The following is a 14335-nucleotide window of genomic DNA, read 5'->3' as shown; positions in this document are numbered from 1 at the left end:
TATTTAGGCAGATTTGAGTGTACCATGCAAATTCCAACTTTATAAGTACTGTTAATACACAGAAAAAACAGAATTCACTTTGAAGCCCTTATTTTATATCTTGTCAAATGTCAGAATGCATAGGAATAACGTTTCTGTGCGAAGAAAGCATTATAAACTATGTATAGCATATCGCAAACTAGAGTTAATGGAGAAGGTCTAGGAAGACCTGATTGTGACACCCTGTACATTTTGGACACCTGGTCCAAGGAAAACCTTGAAGAATAGGTTAGAAACCATGGCTTCCCATAGAAGAATGAAGGGTGTATTTCTCTAAGATATATCAGCAGGAACAGGCCATCATAGAGGAAGGTGTTTTGGGCCATCTCTGGCCAGGGTCGATTGATATTTATATCCGAGTTAGAGGAGGTAATCAAACAGTTGAGGAGTAATAAGAGTCCTGGCCCAGGCTGTGTACTGTGACGCAGGGGAATGCGTCACTTCTCCCCAAGGGGGAGCCCCTTCCTGTGAGGCTAGGGAGGTTATCCCGCTCTGCAACACCCTCTATAGGGGTCGGAGCAAGTGGGACCTCACCCCCTTACGGTACAAGGACTCCCATTACCGTGAGGAACTCCCTACATTTGTACGCACAGTGGCCTACATGACCGGCTCTACAGTACCAGAGGCCTTCGTATATCAAGACTGGGACGAAGAAACTCCTGAGAGATACCTTTTTATCTTATTAGAAATAAACATATCCCTTTAAATCCAAATATGCAATGCACAGAGACGAGTATGTTAGAAAGAGAGAGGTTTCAAACTCGCCTGCTATAACAGGCTGGGATGCCAAAGTAACAGTGCAGCCCCAGCATGAGAAAGCAACCAGACAGAAGCCCGACAGAAGGAGCTGGGACACCAAAGTCCCGGTGCAGCCCCAGTATGACAAAGCAAAAGGGCAGGAGCCCAACACGAGAGACTGGGACACCAGAGCCACGGAGCAAACCCAGTGTGAGAGACCAGCAAGTGAGAAACAGAGAAGAAGGTGGTGGCGAGACCACAGAAAGCCTGTGGTGGACAGACGGTCCCAGAAACATTGCTGATACCGTTACGCATAGAGGATCCAAGAGTCTCTGGCCCCTCATCCAAAGATCGGAACACTGTATAGAGAAAAGAGGCCGCAGGAAATGCACGCTGACTAAGGCTATGCGACCACGCTTAGAAGCTCGAGAAATGTTTGCTGAGGAATAGGCCTCCCAAGGACGTTTCCCTTCACCGTAGAAGTAATGGGGAGAATGGGAGCAACAGGACACCGAAAGAGGATCATTATAACATACAAACCACTCGTTCCAGTAGAAATGATGCGACAGGCGTATTCTTGAAACAGATTAAACTAAGTTGGTGGCATACAAGAGAGAGAAATTACATTGTGAGAAAAGATCATTGAAACGTAAATTGTTGTGATACAAGAGAGCGAAATAACCTGGTAACAACAGGGAGAAAAGGAAACGTACCACTGAGCCAAGTAAATAAGCAAGTAGAGCAAAGCAAGTAGAGTTGTAATTCATCCAGAAAGAAACACTATCTGAATAATCGTATCCTCCTAGGATACGCTGAAACAGACAACCAAAACTCCGTAGCTTGGGAAAGAACCCCAAAAGGGAGTACCAGGAAGAAGGGAAAAGTACAGAAAGCAATTGAAGAGTTACAAAACGTAATCAGAGATCTCAAGAGACTATTAGAGAATTCTGACTCCATCAATACGTCTACATATTGGTACCATAGTATCCTCGAGGAGAAGGGGGACATTCTACAGATATAGGTTAATTTTCACAGTGGTAGGGTCAGCTAGGATAGTTTTGGACAACAGACTATTTCCTTTGGACATTCACAACTGACTGACAAGCACCTTAGTTAGAAATATAGGCAGGGACCATCCATAGAGATGGGGAACGTTAGGCCTTATCCATTATTTTGATAACAGTTTGTCAGTCATGTCCACAGAGTCCTTCTTCTGACTCGCCACAGTACCCACTGATTTATTTAAAATGGTGCTAATAGTTTGGAAACTTCTGTTATGCAATGTTTGTAATGAATGACACATTTACCACTTCTCGGGGGTTTGGCTAAAATCATTGTTCCAATTTTTTTTTTTAAAGGAGACCCTTCTTTGCCATTCAGCTACATATCATTTTCACTCCTGGACCGTCGTTTGAAACTTTTTCAGAAAGTCACTTTAAGTAGGCCCATAAAATTCTTGCACCAATCCAGTGTGGTTTTAGAAAAGGGTTAGGTACTATCCGACAGACTTTGAATTTTTCTTTGATTGTAATTAATTTACTTTTATAATGTGCTTAATACCTCGGGACCAGGTTTCAAACCTGTGTTTCCCTGCATTGTCTTGCTTCCAAGACAAATGGGTTTCCCCTGAGCTATCCTCCCGGCCTTGTAGCAAGGGGATTCTATATAAAGGAGTTTGACTTTTTATGTAGCGTTTATGGACTTCTTCACAGCATTGAATTTTGTTCAATGATGTGGGCATTCTATTGACTTTTCTTTTTAGGGTAATATGAAATGGCATACTGGCAATTCAGCTACAGCTAGATATGCTGCAACTGGTGCCATCACAGAGTATTTTGTAGTCCTTTGTGGAGTAAGGTGGGGCTCTGTTCCTGCTCACCTGTTTATTAATCTGTACGCCAATTTATTGCACAGAGGACTCTGCGATTGTAAAGCGGATTTACCTGGGAATGGCTCAGGTAGATTACCAATGCAGTTATATGCGGACAATACTGTTGTACTGGCCACATCCCAGGTGCCATACAGCACTTAATTGAGGCATACGCTGATCATTTGGCCATGTTAGGTTTAAGGATAAATGTTGAAATATCACCCACCATGGCATTTGCCTCCTAGAGTAAGGCATACCCTGGATTTATTTTTAAAGTGGGCATTGAGAAGGTCAAGAGGGTTACAGCAGTTGAATATTTAGGGAGGCGGTTCACAGCCAATCTAAAACTGATAAAGCACATTCAGAAATGAGAGGTAAGCATGGCAAAGACAATTGGAGGGGTTGCAAAATGTTCTAACAATGTCAAGGCACAGTCAATAAAGTGTTTGCTCAGAGTTTACAGAGCGAAGGGTAAGTTTAAAGCATTGTAATGGGTAGAGCTCAGGGATTTGTTAAGCCAGAGCTAATCCAAAGAATCATGCATATCTTCTGTAAAAAATGTAAAGCTGATCCTCCCGTTGAATCACCATCCTTTGTAGCTCATGCCGGACTGGGTTTGGAATATATCGAAGATGATTGAAAAATGTATTATACTTTGATGTTTTAAGTCAAAATGAGTTCAAAGCCGAGCTAACCAATCTACATTTAAATAACCTTCTGAAGAAGAATGCTGCCTTCACAATTTCATGGACCAAGTTTGTGAAAACTGAATTATCTTGCATTGAGTCAGAGAATTGTATTAATTATGCATTTATTTAAACAAAGAATTGATCATAAATAATGCATTTACTTTCAAACACGTCCACAGAAGATATTGAGACCTTTTAGAAATCGTAAAATCAACAACCAAAGCATTCAATAATATTTCAGATCCTTATATGTTACACACCTATATATAATGGACCCCTATTTATTTTCAGCATGTGATTATTACGAGACTGCATTTATTTGAATGTTTTAATCAATGAAGAGTCTTGGAGCTCGAAAGAAGTTTAAGGAGCAGTTTTGCCCATTTTGTCCCACCATATTCGAATCACCTGATGCCATTTTTGTTGTTTTGTCTTGTTCATAATATTATAAGACGAGAGAGGTTCAACTACTTTCCCTGTTTTGAGAAATTATAACATACGTAATTGTTTACCTGTATTATAGTTTTTGAAAATCTGCAGAACCATGCCTGGAACTTAGGCTTTGATGAATTTCTTAAAGTGTGCACTTGACTTGAGGAAACCTCTTTTGTCTTGACTTGTCATCTGAATCTAGTTTTAGTGTTCACATTTTATGTGAGAATTTAAGGATCGTGTACATTTTTGTTTATTAACACTGATCTAATGAGCTGATCTTACATTTTATAATCCATATCAGAATGTAAAGTATAAAATATGTGGCTGTGCTGAAAGTCTGACAGATTATATGGACTAATCCATGTGATTTGAGATTTTAAGGACTGCGTACCATTTAGGCTTATTTAACTTCGTCCTATGAATTGATCCAAGATTGTATAATCTATATCAGAATGGATTTTATGAAATATCTTGTTGAAAGGAAATTGTGATTCATTTGATTTATTAGCCTGTGGCTATTTCCAGCTAATTGGCGTGTTGGAAAATGTTCCATGTATTGTGTGTTGTATGGGTATTAGACCCGAAATAAACAAATGAGAATATGCTACGTTATCTTGGCCAATCATCTGCTGAAACAAACCAGGGGCACACTAAAAAAGCAAATGGTTGCTTACATTGTACAAAGACACTAACATGAGATAGTTGGTGGGGAGAATGAAGCCCATATTTCTTGAGGCTACGTACTTCTGAGGCAACAGTCCTAACCTCAGGTCCACCAACACTGTGGCAATGAGGTGTGCGTGGATGCTTAGGCGCCAGTGTGCCATTTATGTTTGGATCGTCAATGCCTCACCTGCAATTCAAAGAGGCTTCCTTGGTGGAGAGCAGTACCTCTTCCTGAGGCAGCAGTTTAACACTTGCCCCCACATGAAATACAAAGGCAACTGTGTGGGGAGCGATGAGCAGCGGTGAGCCGCACATTTGGGGAATGTTTTCATGCTGCACCAGACCTAGCCCATCTCGTTGTGGGTGTCTTTTTGTTGCATTTTTTGCTGCATTGTTTTGTAGGGGGCAAACCTATGCTTCCCTCACACTCACCCACAGCCTCAAAAATATATTTGTTTAACCCTACCCCCATCCTAAAACTGCAGCGGAAAATTCAGCAGAATGGCCGACCAGGTGGGTGGCTATCATATTTTAGAGTTCTCCAACAGATAGCGAGTTTGTTTCTGGGGCGTGGTCAAGTTTATTTTTAGGCTATTCATTTCCCCTAGACCAACTCTGCCGTTGTCCAAGTTGAACCAGTTAACTCAAGAGACAAAAGCAGTAATTAAAGGAGAACCTTTGGGGTGTAGAGCTTTTAATGTTAATCAGTGTTATTAATAGTAACAATGGAGTAAAAAATGGTAAGAGCATTGCTAGGGGTGATATTACTTGTGGTCAAATGAAGTGGCCCAAGACAACAAATCCAGTAATTCATTTGGCAGATAAATGAAAGATGGGGGAGGGGACAGATGAGCCCCTGACAAATATTTTTATGTATGGGCTCCACTGACGACTGTGGAAATACTGTTTTCGGGACTCTTCCCCAAAATAACGATTGGGTTAGAGCATTGGCTAACCAAGCTGAGAATTTCATCTACCGTTGTTATTCTGCGATACGACTCGCGAACCAGCATTAGTCGTCTCGGAGGGATCGAACTGAAGATGTATTTGACATCTTTGAATTCAGACTAATAATGCCTATCTCAGGTCTCGATCAGTTCACTAGACCAACCGTTCCCATCCTGAATATGCACGCCAGGTGTTAAGTACCTACGGTATGGTTCCTGTTCATTGACGATGACATGACTTTGGGCCTCATTACGAATCAGGCGTTAAGGGGTTAACGGCGCCGTAAACGGCGCTGATCCTTAACGCCTGATTACAACGTCCCTTAGCGCCATGGTGATATTAACGCCTGCTTTTTGCAGGGGTTAAAATCCATGGCGCTAAGGGACCATGGTGCTAATTACGCCACCGTAATTTACGGTGGCGTAATTAGCGCCTTCCCCACTCCCATTATGCCCTATGGGGCAAAAATGGGAATGGGGAAGGGTAAAATGGGAAATGGGGATTTACCGCCCCACTCACCTTGGAATGGGGCGGTAAATCCGCCATCCACCATGGTGTAAACAAAGTTTACACCATGGTGGTAAGGGTACGACCCAGGCGGTAACTTACCGCCTGGGTCATAATGAGGCCCTTTGTGTTCGATGAACTAGGTAATTGGTCTGGCAAAAAAAAAGTCTCATGTATTGTAACTTTGTTACTTTGTTGAATGGCTGAAAGAAATAAAAAACATTGAGGACTCCTCAGAGCTAGTGTTGTAACCTTCAGTCCGCCAATGCTCTGGTTATGATGCATGTCAGAAAGTTAATGTGCCTGACAGTGATGCACCCGTGTGGACAGGGCATGCTTGTGTATGAGCTTCAATGCCTCTTGAATGACCTGGATTCGCGGAGTGGCGAAATGATGGATAATATTCTCAGACGGCTCTATTGGTGTGTATCGGGGTTATTGTGTGGCCAAAATAGGGGCGATATGTATTGATGTACTTTTAAGTACAGCCAATCAGGTGGCTGGGAACGTGGGCTTGAACTGCTGGTGAAAGCCCACGTTCCATCCCACCTGACGGCCGGCTCCCCCGCCGCCATCTTCCCCCAACACTCCGTCCCCGCTTATTATTTTTTAATTCCCCTCCCCACTTACCTTATTTCGGCTGTGGCGGCATTCCGCTCTTCTTCCGACAGCCGTTATGGAAAGGGAAGAGGGGCTCCTTACGGAAGTCCTGCGTTGAACAGGGGGGGCATGGGGTAACGGCCCAGTGGCGGTTAACTTGGGCTGCCGGGCCCTTACCCCCGTTCCAGCTCTTGGAACCGTGGACTTAACGCCACGGTATTGGAAGCCAGTGCAGGTCTTTCATTGGTGGCTTCATGTGAACAACGTAAAGGGGAAGCAACAGGTCGGTCGACCTGCCTTGTATTGCATTGACTGTAGTTTCTGATGAAGGTAAACTAGCATAAAAGCTGTTGCTATAGTGAAGGTTAAGCAGCATAATGACGTGCATAAGTGAGGTTTTCAGATTGGTGGAGTGAAATGTTTCTAGCCGTTCTTAGATACTAGTTAAAGATTTTGATGACCTGAGACACTAGAGGGTTTACAATAAAATTTTACTCTAATTTACTTTCAAGGTTGTGGACTAATGGGAGTCAGGAAGGGGCAGGGCCCACGAGATAGAAATGGTCTTCTGAAAACATCGGTCCAGTCGTATAAAGCTTCCAGTGATGGCCAAGCCTCTGGCTTCTAGCATGGTTCAGACCAAGATGGACGAGTATGCTAGACCTGCATCTAGCAAGGCTAATGGGACATTATAGAAAGAAAACTGATACGGCGGGTGTTCCATTTATCTTATACCATGACCTATTTCCCGTGGTGCGAAGGCAAATGTGAGGGAAGGCTGTAGAGAAATAATGAAACTCAGTCAAATGCCATGTGGTATTTCCGCCAAGCCAAGATACTTGGACAGATATATTTGTCAGTGGGAATTGGATTCTGCCTTGGAGCTTAACATATGGTAAGAACTGTTTTGGGTTTACAGGCTCTTTAAGGGTAGACCTAAGATTTGGGAGGTGTGGACTAGATACTCCCCATATTGGGCCAATCCTCACTGGGGTCAGTTTGGCTGGCTCCTCCAACCTCTGACACCGCGGCACCTTCCAGACCAGCCATGTGCAGTCTCCTCTGATGGAGTTAAATTGGGGGCATTGGGGGCAGCTCCACTGTGCCTTCTCCTGCAGATGCTTTCTCCTTGTGGTGGAGTGCAAGGAGTGAGCGGACACTGGCCTTACTGTCGTTCCAGTGCTTTATTGTGTCCTCAGCATCCAGAGGCACTGCTTGGGCTGCCTCAACCTTTTCACACACATCATTCCAGATGGCTGCTTTTCTTTGGTTTGATGTTTTTTGCTTTCCGGGCCATAGAGCTCATCTGTTTGTGCGAGTACCTCATCTGCTAAAGTGGTTAGCTCTGCTTCAGAGAATTTTCCTGAGCCTCATTTCTGTCACTTTGGTTTTTGTTTGTCCTCTGACATGATTTCTGCCCCATCACACAGTGCAAGGGACCAGGAAGTGGATGATTTAAACTGGATTGTGTTTTTAAAGGTGGCCGCCACTGTTTCATTTTTGCAGTATGATGCTATTTCCGATCGGTGCTAATTCCACCAGTGGAATTGCCATTTGGTAATACCTCTAGCGTTCATGGATATTCTGCTAAAAATGGGAGAAATGACCGTTGCTTTTTGACAGTAATTCCATTGGATGAAATGACCATTACTGCTAATTACTGGATTGTACGTGCACCGGTCATCTTCTAATGTGGTGGTAATTCCGCCAGACACCACAGTGGTAATGGTAATTCTATCCTGCGGAATAACTGCTGAATTTACCACCCAATTCCTAATGAGGCTTAGTGTGTTAGAGTTCTCTTAGTAATGGGGGCTCTGGATTTAATTGGAAATGCAAACTGGTAGCAATCCCATATGGTGTGCACAGTGTGTTGGGAGCGGCAGAATTGGCAGGACATTTTCGTTGGCAGAGTCTGCTTTTGCTGTTTGCTAATTGAAGGACGAGTCTTGCAGCTAAAAACACATTCCCAGCGCGGAGTGCGTACGCTGTGCGCAGTATGTTGGGAGTGTTTGGCGTGGAGGGAGAGCGGCCGGAACTCGTGCAACTTCCTTGCCCTTAGACACGCATCAATCCAGCGAGACTTCAGCACTGGGCGGTGAGTCCCGAAGTCACTTTGCACGTCAGTTGCCTCTATACATGCGATACACCATGTACGATCTTCGCAGTGGGGGCTCTATGTCTGCCGTGTCTTCAGCCCCTGTGTCTGATGAGCAGCTACTGGCAGCGGTTAGCTTACTGCTCCTCCCCTCTGCCCCCGAGCAGTCTGCAACATACATTCTTTCTCCCAACCCCTGCAGCAGTACAGATCCAAAATGGGTGGTCCCAAAGTCGAAAGTAAGGGACACAGAGTCTTACTCTGGGGTAATTATTGAATCCTTGCCAGTGGTGGAGGAGAGGGGTGTGACCAAAGACTTAAGTAGCCCTCTAACTGTGGAGTCCAGCAGGTTGCCCCAAAAGCCTTCAGGCAACGGCCCTATAGATATGAGAATGGATGATGCACCACCTGACTTAAGTCTTTCACCAAAAACGCCACCGCACAGCAACCATTATTCGTCTGGAACTGACTTCTTTGCTTCATCTCCGGCCCCCTCGCCTACCCCCCTTCCGCCGAGACACCTCTCGGCAGCAATGCGCAAGATGGATGACATAAAATACGACGGAGGGGGCTGTTTACCAAAATAAACCGAGTTCTTTTTATGTTGGTTTCATTGCATGAGGGCCTCCAGCGAGAAACCAAGGCAAATACGACGCTTTTGGAATCAAGACTATTCAAATTTGACAATGTAAAAATGCATCTAGCAGCCAATGAATTCCTGTTTGGGCCACACTCTGGCACATACTGTCAAGGCTAAATCCAGAGAGAGGGAGGTGGAAGGCGTACAGGCCTCTGTGACCCTGGTACAAAACACTACATGTCTGTACTCCTCCAGGGCAACTTGTGCTCTCAGGAGCCAAGTGCAAACTTGCCAAGCAAACATTCTCGTTCCAACAGCACATTTAACTATTTTTTATTTAACTTTTTTTTTTGTTTATCATACCAGAAATCGATCAATAAGTCACCCATAACAAAATCAGATTTAACATTACCACCCTCCGCTCAAACATAACCGGGCCCAACCGGGCCATGGGGATTACAAGAAGCACAAACTCGGGTCCTTCACCCATTATCAGGCTGACTAGCTGGGTTCATAAAATGCATAGCCCTGTAAGAGAAGGAGGGGGATTTTCAATACGCTCATCAAATGGGCTAGTTCAGGGGAGGAATCTTCAAAGTCTCATTGTACCACAGTCCTCGTGTTGGAGCACCGCCGTCCAATCCAGAAGAAAGGCCTTCATCGTGCCATGGGTTAGCGCAGACAATTTTTCGTAGGTGAAAATAGCACACAGTTTAGCGAGCCACTTTACCCTAGAAGGCACTGATTTGCTTTTCCACTTCTAGGCCACGGCCAGCCTCACCTCCCTCAGCATGGCCTGGACAGCCTTGGGGAGGTTACTCGACCTGAAGCTGGGTAGGGAATACCAAACAGGAGAACAATAGGGTGCAAGGGGAGGGAGAGGCCCACTATATCCTTGATCCAGCTCAAGAGTTCCGACCAACAGATTTGAATAGAGGGGCATTCCCACCACAAGTGGAACCAGGACCCCCGCTGCCCGCATTCTCTCAGAAATAGGGGGGAACACTGCCAAACTTTTTTGCCAGCTTAACCGGGGGGAAGGTGCCACACATGGAGAATCTTGTAGTCGTGCTCCATGGCTGACATATAGAGAACTCGAGAGAGTTGCCCCATGGATTGTGAACCAAGTCGTTTCTTCCAGCGCCTCCCCCAATTTTTCCTCCCACAACTGCTTGAAGCCCTGCCTGCCTTCAAGTTGTGCTACGATTACAATTTTATATATCTTGGACAGAGATCCTTTTCTCGAGGTAGCCTCAACTAACATTTTCTCTAAGGGTTTGAGAGGGCGGGTAAAGACTTTGCCCTACTTTGGAGAAGTCAGTATCCCTTTTACTCAAAGGTAATCAAATATCGACATTGGGTGGTTCCCCATGGCGCCCGCCACCCCTTTGTTCTTTCAGGAGGGGGAAGACTACATTATATCAATTGGTAACTCGCATGTTGCCCAATTGAAGGGGGCCAAGGATAACCTTGAGGGCTGCTTCAAAAAACAAGGCCCCCAGAGGAAAAAGGCAAAGAAACGAAGACCGAAAACTATCAAAAAGCAAACAGCGCAACAATTTATACATGCACTCCTCTCTCAACCTACAGTAAAGGCAGCGCTGTCCCAATCTAGAGACGCGCCAGTATGCCCCAAGGATGACACTGCCTTGGGTGATACAGGATCTGTAGGAAAGTCTGCTTTGAAGATGGAGAGCTCAAACCTCTTGACGATTACTAAAAGACTGGTATTGGAGAAGAGTCTGCCTCTTAGCAGTTCAAGAGGGGCTCTACAGACAACCTCGCAGGCACTTGTCCAGGACCTTTGTGCTGTCGATAAAGTGCTGGACTTGGTGGCCACCAATACTCATGGCCAGATTCAAAGTGATACCGCTGTCTCGCAGCTGCTAATGCCTCGCCATTTCAAACAACCTTCCGGGCCATTTATGCCACTCGCGCCACTTTGGGGAGCTGTACCATCACAGTTGGCAAGTTCATGGAGCTCCTCACACAATGCAAAAGAAAACGGGAGAGCTCAAGAACGATATCAACTGGGACCAGCTTTACTAGCCAATTCCAACTTCTCTAACCGGCAGCTTCATCAAGAAGTGAAAGAGACAGAGCACCACCACAACATTTTAATTGAAAGTGTGCTGCCTGAAAGATGCCAAATAACCATGAATAGGGCGAACATCTTGCACCTCCTTCGGGAGAGTCCAGCGTTGACTAGCATTACTTCCAGCGACCTAGCGAGGTTGTTCTTGTTTGATCGTCAGCGCCACAATAGAGCAGTGATTTCTCGAAATGCAAAGATAGTGCGGGACACCCTGATAAAGGAAAAAGATTCATTATGATGCATGGGCTTTGATTAATCGCCCTGTTCAGAGCAGGTCGTCGGTGGGGGAATTCACACTCATAGTATGAGATCGACCTTGCAAGGTGGCCAGTGCCCTAATCAAGGTATGGAATTACCCATGGAGGAACAGGTCTTGAAGCTAAAGAGGAGGATTCTTGCCTCTGAAGAGAACAGTGACTAGTCATGGCTTCAGGGATTGACCCCAAACTATATCATCGGGGTGAGCCCGGGGGAGCCTCTGGATGAAAATGACACCTGTTTAACGTTCATGCTCTTTAATTCCAGCGGAAATTTCCATCTCTTCAATAATAACAATCTGTCCCGAATGTGTAGGCAACACACTTTCATCATCTTCCATTAAACTTGGCTAACAATCCCTCCTTTCCTTCCAACGAGACTTGACTTTATTTCAAGAGACACGCCAAGGCGAGAGTGGACGTCCTTATGGGGGCTTGTAAACAGCAATTAAATCAGATCAGAATCTCTGGGTGCTGCATAATTCAACCATAACCTTTGGAATAATGGTGACTCATGTCAGAAATGGCCATCGGGCCTCATTTAACATCCTCATCCTAAACATCTACTGTCATGTGGGAATTTGCCCACTGAATGAGGCTTTGGACCTTAGTACCATCTTTGTTTTAGTTTGGTTTGATCGAGAGCCAAAGGAACATATTTTGTGGGGCGGGGGGGGCGGCTTAAACTCTGGCTATCTGAATGGTCAGGGTCGCATTAATCTGGGGCCCACTACGACCATATGCAAGTCTAAATTAAAGCATGGCCAGATGTGGGATACCACTCTTTTGAGCTTAGGGTTGATGGTTGTGAATGGTACAGTCAGGGGGGACATCCTCTCCACATCCCACCTGGACAAATGGAGTCAGTGTGGCAGTAGTAAGCAGCATGGCTAGAGAGTCCTTAGTCCTGAATACTCGGGGCAATCGCATAGAATGGACCACCAGTCGTGCAAGGTTGGTGAACAATTTATTTTGTAGATCTTTTGGCAGATAACCCATTGGCTTGTAGATCAGAGCTATTCGCCTCTGACAACTTTGACTGCTTTGCAAAAGATGCTATTAGGGTCGCCTTTTCTAGTGCAGGGAATTCAAATTCAATGCCCAAGATTCTTCGACATGCGTATAATCACCAGCTTGTTGCCAGGAGGAAAATTCAAAGAACTTTAGTTCGGAGGATAAAGGGTGATTCTAATACCTCGCAGGCTAAGAAGATCATCCTGGAAAAATAAAGCTTGGCAGTCATAAAAAAACTGGTAGCAAGCATCTAAAGCATTCACCTTACAACTAGATGTAGAGTCAATTCTGAAAGTACTTGGTACTAAAATCTCTAGAGCGTTTTGGGCATTAATCAGTGCGCAGACGGGTTCACGATCGGGGAGAATGGTTAATGCAGTGGGAGAAGTGGCTGGGTATCTCACTTTTAAATATTTTATGCGCGGGTTCATTCCCCCTTGTTAAGTTTTAGGCTTGGTAAAAGTCCCTCAAAGGAGGACGGGGAAATATAATTTAGTCGTGACGTTGTCGAGAAGGTTATTCTGGGCTTGAGTTTCTCCCGGGCTCCTGGGCCCAACAAACTGTCAAATTTTCTTTTTAGATCTAATCCAAGGCTGTGGTCTGAGGTACTCACAGTCCGGTTTTTGGACATAACTAGGACGGAAAGATTTCCAGTGACCTGGAGCCAAGCTCACGTAATTCCCATATACAAAAAGGGCGCTAAATATTCTCCCTGCAATTATCGCCCACAAGTGTTGATGGATGCTGACTCTAAAGTATTTGCTTCCATACTGGTTGGGCATTTGGAGCAGTGGGCTACATCTACAGGGATCCTTAGCAAGTGGCAAACAGGATTCCGTCGACGGATGGGGACTCAATGCACAATTTTAAAATGCATTCAACATTCAGGATGGGCCAAAGACAGAAATCCAGTTTATATAGCCTTGGTTGACCTGACGGCTGCCTTCGACACAGCCGACCACCCATTGCTTTGGCAACAATTGCAGTCGTGGGTTATTCCTGAGGGTCTGCTGAGATTGCTGGTAAGCTTGCATGAAAGCTCCACAATTCAGGTGTGCTTAGATCGACAAGGTAAATTGCCTAGGCCTATTAGAACAGCTAAGGGCGTTCAGCAAGTTTGTGTATTGGCTCCTTGGCTCTACAATCTATACATGGCAGACATCAATAGACATCTGCAACCTAGGGGCTTGGTAACTCCGAAATTGCATCATCTTGGTCCTTCTGGCTGTCTTATGCCCATGACTTTTTAATATTTGACAGCACACCTATAGGTCTGCAACACCTATTGGAGGGTTGTCTTGATTTTGTGGAGGCAGATGCGTTAACCATTAAACCTTCCAAGACCAAAGTGATCCAATTTTCCAATACTAGGAAAAGATCTTCCTTTTCTTGGGATGTTCGAGGGGAAAGGGTGCAGATGGTGGATTCTGGGCTTCCTGATCAATTCAAAACAATCAGGCATTACCTCTAAGAATTGGTTTCAATCTAAAGCCGCAGGGCTGGCTAATCAATTACAAAGAATGGACTCAAAATTCAGGACATTTTCTGCCACACCTTGTATTCGTTTTTATGATTTAAATGTGGTCTCGAAAATCCTATATGGAACTGAAGTCTATGATCTATCAACTGGAACCAATGGAAGCATCTGACAATAACCGGACAATTTTGGTTTGCGAAAGGTGCATCACTTTATCCAGACCTTAATTTGGTTTTTCACGACCGGGGCTCAAAGATTTTGTCAGATTGGGCAGACTACTGTATCCAGCATCTCTTAGATATGGGAAGCTCTCTTTAAGAGC

The 14335-nt window shown here is 44.8% G+C and overlaps 1 protein-coding gene across 3 annotated transcripts in view; it reads left to right on the top strand.

Moving 5' to 3' along the window:
- The window catches only part of LRRC73 (leucine rich repeat containing 73), a 206615-nt gene that overhangs the window by 85397 nt on the left and 106883 nt on the right, over nt 1-14335 (top strand). The window lies entirely within an intron of this gene.

This window comes from Ambystoma mexicanum, chromosome 4q, assembly GCF_040938575.1.
Source record: "Ambystoma mexicanum isolate Mex_15411 chromosome 4q, UKY_AmexF1_1, whole genome shotgun sequence".
In the NCBI taxonomy this organism is placed as follows: domain Eukaryota; kingdom Metazoa; phylum Chordata; class Amphibia; order Caudata; family Ambystomatidae; genus Ambystoma; species Ambystoma mexicanum.
This window is presented reverse-complemented; position numbering and strand designations above follow the sequence as displayed.